Source organism: Rhinoderma darwinii, chromosome 6, assembly GCF_050947455.1.
Source record: "Rhinoderma darwinii isolate aRhiDar2 chromosome 6, aRhiDar2.hap1, whole genome shotgun sequence".
Classification (NCBI taxonomy): Eukaryota; Metazoa; Chordata; class Amphibia; order Anura; family Rhinodermatidae; genus Rhinoderma; species Rhinoderma darwinii.
In genome coordinates this window covers 144,256,952-144,269,951 of record NC_134692.1, presented here as the reverse complement: position 1 = coordinate 144,269,951, position 13,000 = coordinate 144,256,952, and positions in this window count along the sequence as shown.

Below are 13,000 nucleotides of genomic sequence, written 5' to 3'. Positions count from 1 at the left end.
TCCTACATAATGTGATCGACGCTGTAATGTAGATAAGAGTGGTTTTTATTTTGAAAGACTATCATCTTTGAGCAAGTTATGAGCAATTTTAGCCCAGCATGATCCACAGCACAATCACACTGTAACAATGAGAAGTGTATGACGCTGATTGGTCACTGATTGGTCAGCGTCATACACTCCTCTGTACAACGCCCAGTTGGTCATTAAGAAACTAATTAGCATAAATCTAAAATTGTTCATAACTTGCTCAAAAATCGTTTTTCAAAATAAAAACCACTGCTATCTACATCATAGCGCTGATCAGATTATGTAGGAGAATAGGGCACATATAATCTGGTGACAGAGCCTCTGAAAAGGGGCTTTACTGCATCATCAAATACATTTTGTATAATGAAAAGTTGTACAATTTGCTGATATACTTTCTGTATCAATTCTTCATGTTTTTCAAGAACTCTGCTTGCTGTCGATCAGTATCCTTCTTTACTCCCAGGGAAAATAAATCTGTCCATGGCCATGTGATGGGGCACCTTGTGAGGGTTACTATCAGAATATACTTGTGGGGTTATCTGATAATCACTACTAACAAAGTCCCTGATATTCCAACCCCTTGCCGACGTGGTAATGTACATATACGGCAGCTAGCAGTGTGCCAGAGTTGCCGTATATTTATGTTCCTCCTTTCTCCAGGCGATCTCTGCATTTCTACTGCATGGAGTATCCAAATCTGGCTTCAATTAATAGCCTAGTCTATGGTCCGGGTGCCATCATCGAGACCTGATAAGTTCTGGTCCCGATAACGTCACCCGGATCAAAGGCTATTAATTGCTGTGAGACGTGGACGCCGCTATGACGCAGGAATGCCACAATTGTTTTTACTTAGTTTAATTGTTTTGGGTTTGTTGTCATCTATCACTTTCATGTTGTATCGATATTTCTAGATGTTATCGCAAAATTAGATACAGGCACATACAATATCTAAACCCTGAACTACATGGTTAATAAGAAGGAAGTAACTGAAAGGCCGTCCTTTGCCTGTGAACTGCTGAAATGGGCGTTCACAGACGTAACTTCTTTTGCCGAGATCCTTTACTGTCGTGGGTGGTGATCGCGGTCACTTCTACTTCTCACACGATGGAGATTGACACTCCAGTGAATGATCTGACCTGTTCCATATGTATGAACATTTATACTGATCCCATATCACTGCAATGTGGACACAGCTTCTGCCGCTTGTGTATGGATCACGTGCTGGATCATCATCTTGTGTTTGGAGAATATTATTGTCCACAATGCAAAACGAAATTAAAAAAGCGACCTCTACTGCCGAACACAGAAATACGTCATGCCATGCAAATCTATCGGGCTGCCCAGGAAGGTGAACAGACAGAAGAGCAGGTGAAGGTGTCCTGTCTGTACTGTGTGGAGTCTCCAGTACCTGCGGTGAAGACGTGTGTGCAGTATGAGACCTCTCTGTGTGATCACCACCTAGAAGCCCACAACCAGAAGCTGAACCACATCCTGATCCCACCAACTGCATCACTTGCCCACAGGAGGTGCAGCGAACACAATCACCCTCTAGTGTACTACTGCCTCCAGCATGCTGCATGTGTCTGCGAGTCCTGCTGCATGAGAGGGAATCACCGGGGACATGGGGTTATGTCAGTGAACGAAGCTTTTAACATTGAGAAGAAGGAATTGAACAACTTTCTAGATAAACTAAAACTCAGAGAAGAAAATATTGATAGGAGATTGAAAAGTGTGACGGAAGTGACAAGTAAAGCCCGGCAGAAAACAGAAGCTCTCAGAACAGAAATAAATGATTCTGTTAGAGAGGTGAGAAAACAGGTCAGTCTTCTGCAAAACCAAATGAAGCGCTCTCTATTTACAAAGCTGCAGAAGATCTCACGGCCAGAACTAACCAGGCGCTTACACAAGCAGAAGGAGACCCTGTCCAGCAAGGTACGTCATGTCGGAGAGCTGTGTGATATGACGGATGATGTCGCATTGTTGCAGAAAGTAGAACTAGATAAAAACCTCCATGATGACCCTGATGAGGACACTGAGCACAATGATGAGCTGATCCCTTCCATAGATCTGAGTGAGGACGTCACCGCAGCATCTTTGCTCAGCAGGGTTTCTGCTCTTTTGGATGAAGCTCTTAAACATTATAGCTCCAATGTATCACTGGATGAGAGTATTGATATTGACAACGCTGATATATCAAGAGCATGAAAAAGGAAGGACGTCCAGCAGCAGTGACGTGTGTATGGGGACACTACAGCTTGGGGGCTAACTAGGGATTTTGGACAGGCGAAGAGGTCGATTTAGACCATTTTCTGAGCGAAGACCGAAATCTGTGGAAAAGTTGATCTGCCATGTTGCTGTTTTTTAATTCATGGCGTTGCCATCCAAAATGACCTTTACAGACCAACTGAAAGACAAGAAATCCGCTGAAATCCCTAATACGAGCTCTCTCCGTCAACGTGTCACAACTATAATTATCTCTAGGAACTATTTTCTGGATCGTTTGGATATCAATGTTAAGAAGTACAATATAATTGACACATACCCAAAATACAGCCCAATAAATAGTTAATATACTAAAAAATACAGCCCAATAAATAGTTAATATACTCAAAAATACAGCCCAATAAATAGTTAATATACTCAAAAATACAGCCCAATAAATAGTTAATATACTCAAAAATACAGCCCAATAAATTGCCCACCACTGTCTGTAGACGATTGATTTATTGTTTATAAAATGATCTTTATTGTATTTTGTGTATTTGCTTCTTTGTTCTTTTTCTATTGTTTCTGGATTGCATTTCTCTTTGGAAGACGTTTTAATACACCTATAATTTCATGACCTACTTGTATCGCCCCCCGCGAGGGGTCATTTTTGGCGGTATGATGCCGGCTATTACTTTTCAAATTTAATAAATACTTTTGAAACTGAAAAAATGATCTTTATTATTTACTAGTAAAAAGTGTCAGATACTTCTGCTATTGATCGCCTGGTCTTATATGAAAAATTAACATATATCCATAGGGGTAAACGAGAGCTTTTGTTTTCAAAATTTGGAATCCTTGGATTAATCAAATGGATAATGACTCTATAATGATTATGCTGTAATATGGGATGGCCTAGTAATGGATTATTGATTATAGAGTAATACCCAGAGCCAAGAACTGAGACGCTTCTCATTTATAGTTTGATGTGAAACGATTACAAACAAGCAAGTGTAGATTTCTAACATTCTGTTTTCCTTTAGGCCCCATGCACACGACCGTAAAAATTGTCCGTAATTGCGGACCGTATTTGCTTCCGATTTTTCAGCCGTTTTTCGGGACGTTTTCTGCTCTTCCCTTACGTCCTACCAGCAGCACAATAATGGGGAAAAAGCAAGAAGTGACCCCATAGGGAGAGCCCTCTTGACTAGTGGAACTCAAAATTGACAGCTCAAGAGCCGTCTCTTCGGAGAACCAAATATTCAGCCTATAATGGTTGATAAATATTAAGGGCGAGCTACAAGCTGGATCAGACTTTATTCAGCCCAAGAGGTGGACACTGCTCTAGTAGAGGGGGCTCTAGTAATATGAGGTGGACACTGCTCTAGTAGAGGGGGCTCTAGTAATATGAGGTGGACACTGCTCTAGTAGAGGGGGCTCTAGTAATATGAGGTGGACACTGCTCTAGTAGAGGGGGCTCCAGTAATATGAGGTGGACACTGCTCTAGTAGAGGGGGCTCTAGTAATATGAGGTGGACACTGCTCTAGTAGAGGGGGTTCTAGTAATATGAGGTGACGCTGCTCTAGTAGAGGGGGCTCTAGTAATATGAGGTGGACACTGCTCTAGTAGAGGGGGCTCTAGTAATATGAGGTGGACACTGCTCTAGTAGAGGGGGCTCTAGTAATATGAGGTGGACACTGCTCTAGTAGAGGGGGCTCCAGTAATATGAGGTGGACACTGCTCTAGTAGAGGGGGCTCTAGTAATATGAGGTGGACACTGCTCTAGTAGAGGGGGCTCTAGTAATATGAGGTGGACACTGCTCCAGTAGAGGGGGCTCTAGTAATATGAGGTGGACACTTCTCTAGTAGAGGGGGCTCTAGTAATATGAGGTGGACACTGCTCTAGTAGAGGGGGCTCTAGTAATATGAGGTGGACACTGCTCTAGTAGAGGGGGCTCCAGTAATATGAGGTGGACATTGCTGTAGTAGAGGGGGCTCCGGTAATATGAGGTGGACGCTGCTCTAGTAGAGGGGGCTCTAGTAATATGAGGTGGACGCTTCTCTAGTAGAGGGGGCTCTAGTAATATGAGGTGGACACTGCTCTAGTAGAGGGGGCTCCAGTAATATGAGGTGGACACTGCTCTAGTAGAGGGGGCTCTAGTAATATGAGATGGACACTGCTCTAGTAGTGGGGGCTGCAGTAATATGAGGTGGACACTGCTCTAGTAGAGGGGGCTCTAGTAATATGAGGTGGACACTGCTCTAGTAGACGGGGCTCTAGTAATATGAGGTGGACGCTTCTCTAGTAGAGGGGGCTCTAGTAATATGAGGTGGACGCTTCTCTAGTAGAGGGGGCTCTAGTAATATGAGGTGGACGCTTCTCTAGTAGAGGGGGCTCTAGTAATATGAGGTGGACGCTTCTCTAGTAGAGGGGGCTCTAGTAATATGAGGTGGACGCTTCTCTAGTAGAGGGGGCTCTAGTAATATGAGGTGGACGCTGCTCTAGTAGAGGGGGCTCCGGTAATATGAGGTGGACGCTTCTCTAGTAGAGGGGGCTCTAGTAATATGAGGTGGACACTGCTCTAGTAGAGGGGGCTCTAGTAAATATGAGATGGACACTGCTCTAGTAGAGGGGGCTCTAGTTATATGAGGTGGACGCTGCTCTAGTAGAGGGGGCTCTCGTAATATGAGGTGGACATTGCTGTAGTAGAGGGGGCTCTAGTAATATGAGGTGGCTCTAGTAATATGAGGTGGACGCTTCTCTAGTAGAGGGGGCTCTAGTAATATGAGGTGGACATTGCTGTAGTAGAGGGGGCTCCAGTAATATGAGGTGGACACTGCTCTAGTAGAGGGGGCTCTAGTAATATGAGATGGACACTGCTCTAGTAGTGGGGGCTGCAGTAATATGAGGTGGACGCTTCTCTAGTAGAGGGGGCTCCAGTAATATGAGGTGGACGCTTGTCTAGTAGAGGGGGCTCCACTAATATGAGGTGGACACTGCTCTAGTAGAGGGGGCTCTAGTAAATATGAGATGGACACTGCTCTAGTAGAGGGGGCTCCAGTAATATGAGGTAGACATTGCTCTAGTAGAGGGGGCTCTAGTAATATGAGGTAGACACTGCTCTAGTAGAGGGGGCTCTAGTAATATGAGGTGGACACTGCTCTAGTAGAGGGGGCTCTAGTAATATGAGGTGGACACTGCTCTAGTAGTGGGGGCTGCAGTAATATGAGGTGGACGCTTCTCTAGTAGAGGGGGCTCCAGTAATATGAGGTGGACGCTTGTCTAGTAGAGGGGGCTCTAGTAATATGAGATGGACACTGCTCTAGTAGAGGGGGCTCTAGTAAATATGAGATGGACACTGCTCTAGTAGAGGGGGCTCCAGTAATATGAGGTAGACATTGCTCTAGTAGAGGGGGCTCTAGTAATATGAGGTAGACACTGCTCTAGTAGAGGGGGCTCTAGTAATATGAGGTGGACACTGCTCTAGTAGAGGGGGCTCTAGTAATATGAGGTGGACACTGCTCTAGTAGAGGGGGCTCTAGTAATATGAGGTGGACACTGCTCTAGTAGAGGGGGCTCTAGTAATATGAGGTGGACACTTCTCTAGTAGAGGGGGCTCTAGTAATATGAGGTGGACACTGCTCTAGTAGAGGGGTCTCTAGTATTATGAGATGGACACTGCTCTAGTAGAGGGGGCTCCAGTAATATGAGGTGGACACTGCTCTAGTAGAGGGAGCTCTAGTAATATGAGATGGACACTGCTCTAGTAGAGGGGGCTCTAGTAAATATGAGATGGACACTGCTCTAGTAGAGGGGGCTCCAGTAATATGAGGTAGACATTGCTCTAGTAGAGGGGGCTCTAGTAATATGAGGTGGACACTGCTCTAGTAGAGGGGGCTCTAGTAATATGAGGTGGACACTGCTCTAGTAGAGGGGGCTCTAGTAATATGAGGTGGACACTGCTCTAGTAGAGGGGGCTCTAGTAATATGAGGTGGACACTGCTCTAGTAGAGGGGGCTCTAGTAATATGAGGTGGACACTGCTCTAGTAGAGGGGTCTCTAGTATTATGAGATGGACACTGCTCTAGTAGAGGGGGCTCCAGTAATATGAGGTGGACACTGCTCTAGTAGAGGGGGCTCCAGTAATATGAGGTGGACATTGCTCTAGTAGAGGGAGCTCTAGTAATATGAGGTGGACACTGCTCTAGTAGAGGGGGCTCTAGTAATATGAGGTGGACACTGCTCTAGTAGAGGGGGCTCCAGTAATATGAGGTGGACACTGCTCTAGTAGAGGGGGCTCTAGTAATATGAGGTGGACACTGCTCTAGTCGAGGGGGCTCTAGTAATGAGGTGGACACTGCTCTAGTAGAGGGGGCTCTAGTAATATGAGGTGGACGCTTCTCTAGTAAAGGGGGCTCCAGTAATATGAGGTGGACACTGCTCTAGTAGAGGGGGCTCTAGTAATATGAGGTGGACACTGCTCTAGTCGAGGGGGCTCTAGTAATGAGGTGGACACTGCTCTAGTAGAGGGGGCTCCAGTAATATGAAGTGGACACTGCTCTAGTAGAGGGGGCTCTAGTAATGAGGTGGACACTGCTCTAGTAGAGGGGGGCTCTAGTAATATGAGGTGGACACAGCTGTAGTAGAGGGGGCTCTAGTAATATGAGGTGGACACTGCTCTAGTAGAGGGGGCTCTAGTAATGAGGTGGACACTGCTCTAGTAGAGGGGGGCTCTAGTAATATGAGGTGGACGCTTCTCTAGTAGAGGGGGCTCCAGTAATATGAGGTGGACACTGCTCTAGTAGAGGGGGCTCTAGTAATGAGGTGGACACTGCTCTAGTAGAGGGGGGCTCTAGTAATATGAGGTGGACACTGCTGTAGTAGAGGGGGCTCTAGTAATATGAGGTGGACACTGCTCTAGTAGAGGGGGCTCTAGTAATATGAGGTGGACACTGCTCTAGTAGTGGGGGCTGCAGTAATATGAGGTGGACACTGCTCTAGTAGAGGGGGCTCTAGTAATATGAGGTGGACACTGCTCTAGTAGAGGGGGCTCTAGTAATATGAGGTGGACACTGCTCTAGTAATATGAGGTGGGCACTGCTCTAGTAGAGGGGGCTCTCGTAATATGAGGTGGACATTGCTGTAGTAGAGGGGGCTCTAGTAATATGAGGTGGACACTGCTCTAGTAGAGGGGGCTCTAGTAATATGAGGTGGACACTGCTCTAGTAGAGGGGGCTCCAGTAATATGAGGTGGACGCTTCTCTAGTAGAGGGGGCTCTAGTAATATGAGGTGGACACTGCTCTAGTAGAGGGGGGCTCTAGTAATATGAGATGGACACTGCTCTAGTAGAGGGGGCTCTAGTAATATGAGGTGGACGCTTCTCTAGTAGAGGGGGCTCTAGTAATATGAGGTGGACACTGCTCTAGTAGAGGGGGCTCTAGTAATATGAGGTGACACTGCTCTAGTAGAGGGGGCTCCAGTAATATGAGGTGGACACTGCTCTAGTAGAGGGGGCTCTAGTAATATGAGGTGGACATTGCTGTAGTAGAGGGGGCTCTAGTAATGAGGTGGGCACTGCTCTAGTAGAGGGGGGCTCTAGTAATATGAGGTGGACACTGCTGTAGTAGAGGGGGCTCTAGTAATATGAGGTGGACACTGCTCTAGTAGAGGGGGCTCCAGTAATATGAGGTGGACACTGCTGTAGTAGAGGGGGCTCTAGTAATATGAGGTGGACACTGCTCTAGTAGAGGGGGCTCTAGTAATATGAGGTGGACACTGCTCTAGTAGAGGGGGCTCTAGTAATATGAGGTGGACACTTCTCTAGTAGAGGGGGCTCTAGCAATATGAGGTGGACGCTTCTCTAGTAGAGGGGGCTCTAGTAATATGAGGTGGACGCTGCTCTAGTAGAGGGGGCTCTAGTAATATGAGGTGGACACTGCTCTAGTAGAGGGGGCTCTAGTAATATGAGGTGGACACTGCTCTAGTAGAGGGGGCTCCAGTAATATGAGGTGGACACTGCTGTAGTAGAGGGGGCTCTAGTAATATGAGGTGGACACTGCTCTAGTAGAGGGGGCTCCAGTAATATGAGGTGGACACTGCTCTAGTAGAGGGGGCTCCAGTAATATGAGGTGGACGCTTCTCTAGTAGAGGTGGCTCTAGTAATATGAGGTGGACACTGCTCTAGTAGAGGGGGCTCCAGTAATATGAGGTGGACACTGCTCTAGTAGAGGGAGCTCTAGTAATATGAGATGGACACTGCTCTAGTAGTGGGGGCTGCAGTAATATGAGGTGGACACTGCTCTAGTAGAGGGGGCTCTAGTAATATGAGGTGGACGCTTCTCAAGTAGAGGGGGCTCTAGTAATATGAGGTGGACGCTTCTCTAGTAGAGGGGGCTCTAGTAATATGAGGTGGACGCTTCTCTAGTAGAGGGGGCTCTAGTAATATGAGGTGGACGCTTCTCTAGTAGAGGGGGCTCTAGTAATATGAGGTGGACGCTGCTCTAGTAGAGGGGGCTCCAGTAATATGAGGTGGACGCTTCTCTAGTAGAGGGGGCTCTAGTAATATGAGGTGGACACTGCTCTAGTAGAGGGGGGCTCTAGTAATATGAGATGGACACTGCTCTAGTAGAGGGGGCTCTAGTAATATGAGGTGGACGCTTCTCTAGTAGAGGGGGCTCTAGTAATATGAGGTGGACACTGCTCTAGTAGAGGGGGCTCTAGTAATATGAGGTGACACTGCTCTAGTAGAGGGGGCTCCAGTAATATGAGGTGGACACTGCTCTAGTAGAGGGGGCTCTAGTAATATGAGGTGGACACTTCTCTAGTAGAGGGGGCTCTAGCAATATGAGGTGGACGCTTCTCTAGTAGAGGGGGCTCTAGTAATATGAGGTGGACGCTGCTCTAGTAGAGGGGGCTCTAGTAATATGAGGTGGACACTGCTCTAGTAGAGGGGGCTCCAGTAATATGAGGTGGACACTGCTGTAGTAGAGGGGGCTCTAGTAATATGAGGTGGACACTGCTCTAGTAGAGGGGGCTCCAGTAATATGAGGTGGACACTGCTCTAGTAGAGGGGGCTCCAGTAATATGAGGTGGACGCTTCTCTAGTAGAGGGGGCTCTAGTAATATGAGGTGGACACTGCTCTAGTAGAGGGGGCTCTAGTAATATGAGGTGGACACTGCTCTAGTAGAGGGGGCTCCAGTAATATGAGGTGGACACTGCTCTAGTAGAGGGGGCTCTAGTAATATGAGATGGACACTGCTCTAGTAGTGGGGGCTGCAGTAATATGAGGTGGACACTGCTCTAGTAGAGGGGGCTCTAGTAATATGAGGTGGACGCTTCTCTAGTAGAGGGGGCTCTAGTAATATGAGGTGGACGCTTCTCTAGTAGAGGGGGCTCTAGTAATATGAGGTGGACGCTTCTCTAGTAGAGGGGGCTCTAGTAATATGAGGTGGACGCTTCTCTAGTAGAGGGGGCTCTAGTAATATGAGGTGGACGCTTCTCTAGTAGAGGGGGCTCTAGTAATATGAGGTGGACATTGCTCTAGTAGAGGGGGCTCCAGTAATATGAGGTGGACACTGCTCTAGTAGAGGGGGCTCTAGTAAATATGAGATGGACATTGCTCTAGTAGAGGGGGCTCCAGTAATATGAGGTGGACACTGCTCTAGTAGAGGGGGCTCTAGTAATATGAGATGGACACTGCTCTAGTAGTGGGGGCTGCAGTAATATGAGGTGGACGCTTCTCTAGTAGAGGGGGCTCCAGTAATATAAGGTGGACGCTTGTCTAGTAGAGGGGGCTCCACTAATTTGAGGTGGACACTGCTCTAGTAGAGGGGGCTCTAGTAATATGAGATGGACACTGCTCTAGTAGAGGGGGCTCTAGTAATATGAGGTGGACACTGCTCTAGTAGAGGGGGCTCCAGTAATATGAGGTGGACACTGCTCTAGTAGAGGGGGCTCTAGTAATATGAGGTGGACACTGCTCTAGTAGAGGGGGCTCTAGTAATATGAGGTGGACACTGCTCTAGTAATATGAGGTGGACACTTCTCTAGTAGAGGGGGCTCTAGTAATATGAGGTGGACACTGCTCTAGTAGAGGGGGCTCTAGTAATATGAGGTGGACACTGCTCTAGTAGAGGGGGCTCTAGTAATATGAGGTGGACACTTCTCTAGTAGAGGGGGCTCTAGTAATATGAGGTGGACACTGCTCTAGTAGAGGGGTCTCTAGTATTATGAGATGGACACTGCTCTAGTAGAGGGGGCTCCAGTAATATGAGGTGGACACTGCTCTAGTAGAGGGGGCTCTAGTAATATGAGATGGACACTGCTCTAGTAGAGGGGGCTCTAGTAAATATGAGATGGACACTGCTCTAGTAGAGTGGGCTCCAGTAATATGAGGTAGACATTGCTCTAGTAGAGGGGGCTCTAGTAATATGAGGTGGACACTGCTCTAGTAGAGGGGGCTCTAGTAATATGAGGTGGACACTGCTCTAGTAGAGGGGGCTCTAGTAATGAGGTGGACACTGCTCTAGTAGAGGGGGCTCTAGTAATATGAGGTGGACATTGCTCTAGTAGAGGGGTCTCTAGTATTATGAGATGGACACTGCTCTAGTAGAGGGGGCTCCAGTAATATGAGGTGGACACTGCTCTAGTAGAGGGGGCTCTAGTAATATGAGATGGACACTGCTCTAGTAGAGGGGGCTCTAGTAAATATGAGATGGACACTGCTCTAGTAGAGGGGGCTCCAGTAATATGAGGTAGACATTGCTCTAGTAGAGGGGGCTCTAGTAATATGAGGTGGACACTGCTCTAGTAGAGGGGGCTCTAGTAATATGAGGTGGACACTGCTCTAGTCGAGGGGGCTCTAGTAATGAGGTGGACACTGCTCTAGTAGAGGGGGCTCTAGTAATATGAGGTGGACGCTTCTCTAGTAGAGGGGGCTCCAGTAATATGAGGTGGACACTGCTCTAGTAGAGGGGGCTCTAGTAATGAGGTGGACACTGCTCTAGTAGAGGGGGGCTCTAGTAATATGAGGTGGACACTGCTCTAGTAGAGGGGGCTCTAGTAATATGAGGTGGACACTGCTCTAGTAGAGGGGGCTCTAGTAATATGAGGTGGACACTGCTCTAGTAGTGGGGGCTTCAGTAATATGAGGTGGACACTGCTCTAGTAGAGGGGGCTCTAGTAATATGAGGTCGACACTGCTCTAGTAGAGGGGGCTCTAGTAATATGAGGTGGACACTGCTCTAGTAGAGGGGGCTCTAGTAATATGAGGTGGACACTGCTCTAGTAGAGGGGGCTCCAGTAATATGAGGTGGACACTGCTGTAGTAGAGGGGGCTCTAGTAATATGAGGTGGACACTGCTCTAGTAGAGGGGGCTCTAGTAATATGAGGTGGACACTGCTCTAGTAGAGGGGGCTCTAGTAATATGAGGTGGACACTTCTCTAGTAGAGGGGGCTCTAGTAATATGAGGTGGACACTGCTCTAGTAGAGGGGGCTCCAGTAATATGAGGTGGACACTGCTCTAGTAGAGGGGGCTCTAGTAATATGAGGTGGACGCTTCTCTAGTAGAGGGGGCTCTAGTAATATGAGATGGACACTGCTCTAGTAGTGGGGGCTCCAGTAATATGAGGTGGACACTGCTCTAGTAGAGGGGGCTCTAGTAATATGAGGTGGACACTGCTCTAGTAGAGGGGGCTCTAGTAATATGAGGTGGACACTGCTCTAGTAGAGGGGGCTCTAGTAATATGAGGTGGACACTGCTCTAGTAGAGGGGGCTCCAGTAATATGAGGTGGACACTGCTCTAGTAGAGGGGGCTCCAGTAATATGAGGTGGACACTGCTCTAGTAGAGGGGGCTCCAGTAATATGAGGTGGACACTGCTCTAGTAGAGGGGGCTCCAGTAATATGAGGTGGACACTGCTCTAGTAGAGGGGGCTCTAGTAATATGAGGTGGACACTGCTCTAGTAGAGGGGGCTCTAGTAATATGAGGTGGACACTGCTCTAGTAGAGGGGGCTCTAGTAATATGAGGTGGACACTGCTCTAGTAGAGGGGGCTCTAGTAATATGAGGTGGACACTGCTCTAGTAGAGGGGGCTCTAGTAATATGAGGTGGACACTGCTCTAGTAGAGGGGGCTCTAGTAATATGAGGTGGACACTGCTCTAGTAGAGGGGGCTCTAGTAATATGAGGTAGACACTGCTCTAGTAGAGGGGGCTCTAGTAATATGAGGTGGACACTGCTCTAGTAGAGGGGGCTCTAGTAATATGAGGTGGACACTGCTCTAGTAGAGGGGGCTCCAGTAATATGAGGTGGACACTGCTCTAGTAGAGGGGGCTCTAGTAATATGAGGTGGACACTGCTCTAGTAGAGGGGGCTCTAGTAATATGAGGTGGACACTGCTCTAGTAGAGGGGGCTCTAGTAATATGAGGTGGACACTGCTCTAGTAGAGGGGGCTCTAGTAATATGAGGTGGACACTGCTCTAGTAGAGGGGGCTCCAGTAATATGAGGTGGACACTGCTCTAGTAGAGGGGGCTCTAGTAATATGAGGTGGACACTGCTCTAGTAGAGGGGGCTCCAGTAATATGAGGTGGACACTGCTCTAGTAGAGGGGGCTCTAGTAATATGAGGTGGATCAGAGATCTAACAATGTGAGCCGGTCTAATGGCCTCTACACTTCATCTACCCAGGGTGGGTTTGGTGGATTTTAAGTCTTTATTTCAGGAAACAATAAATTCTCAAAATTCCTGATCTCTTACTCCAA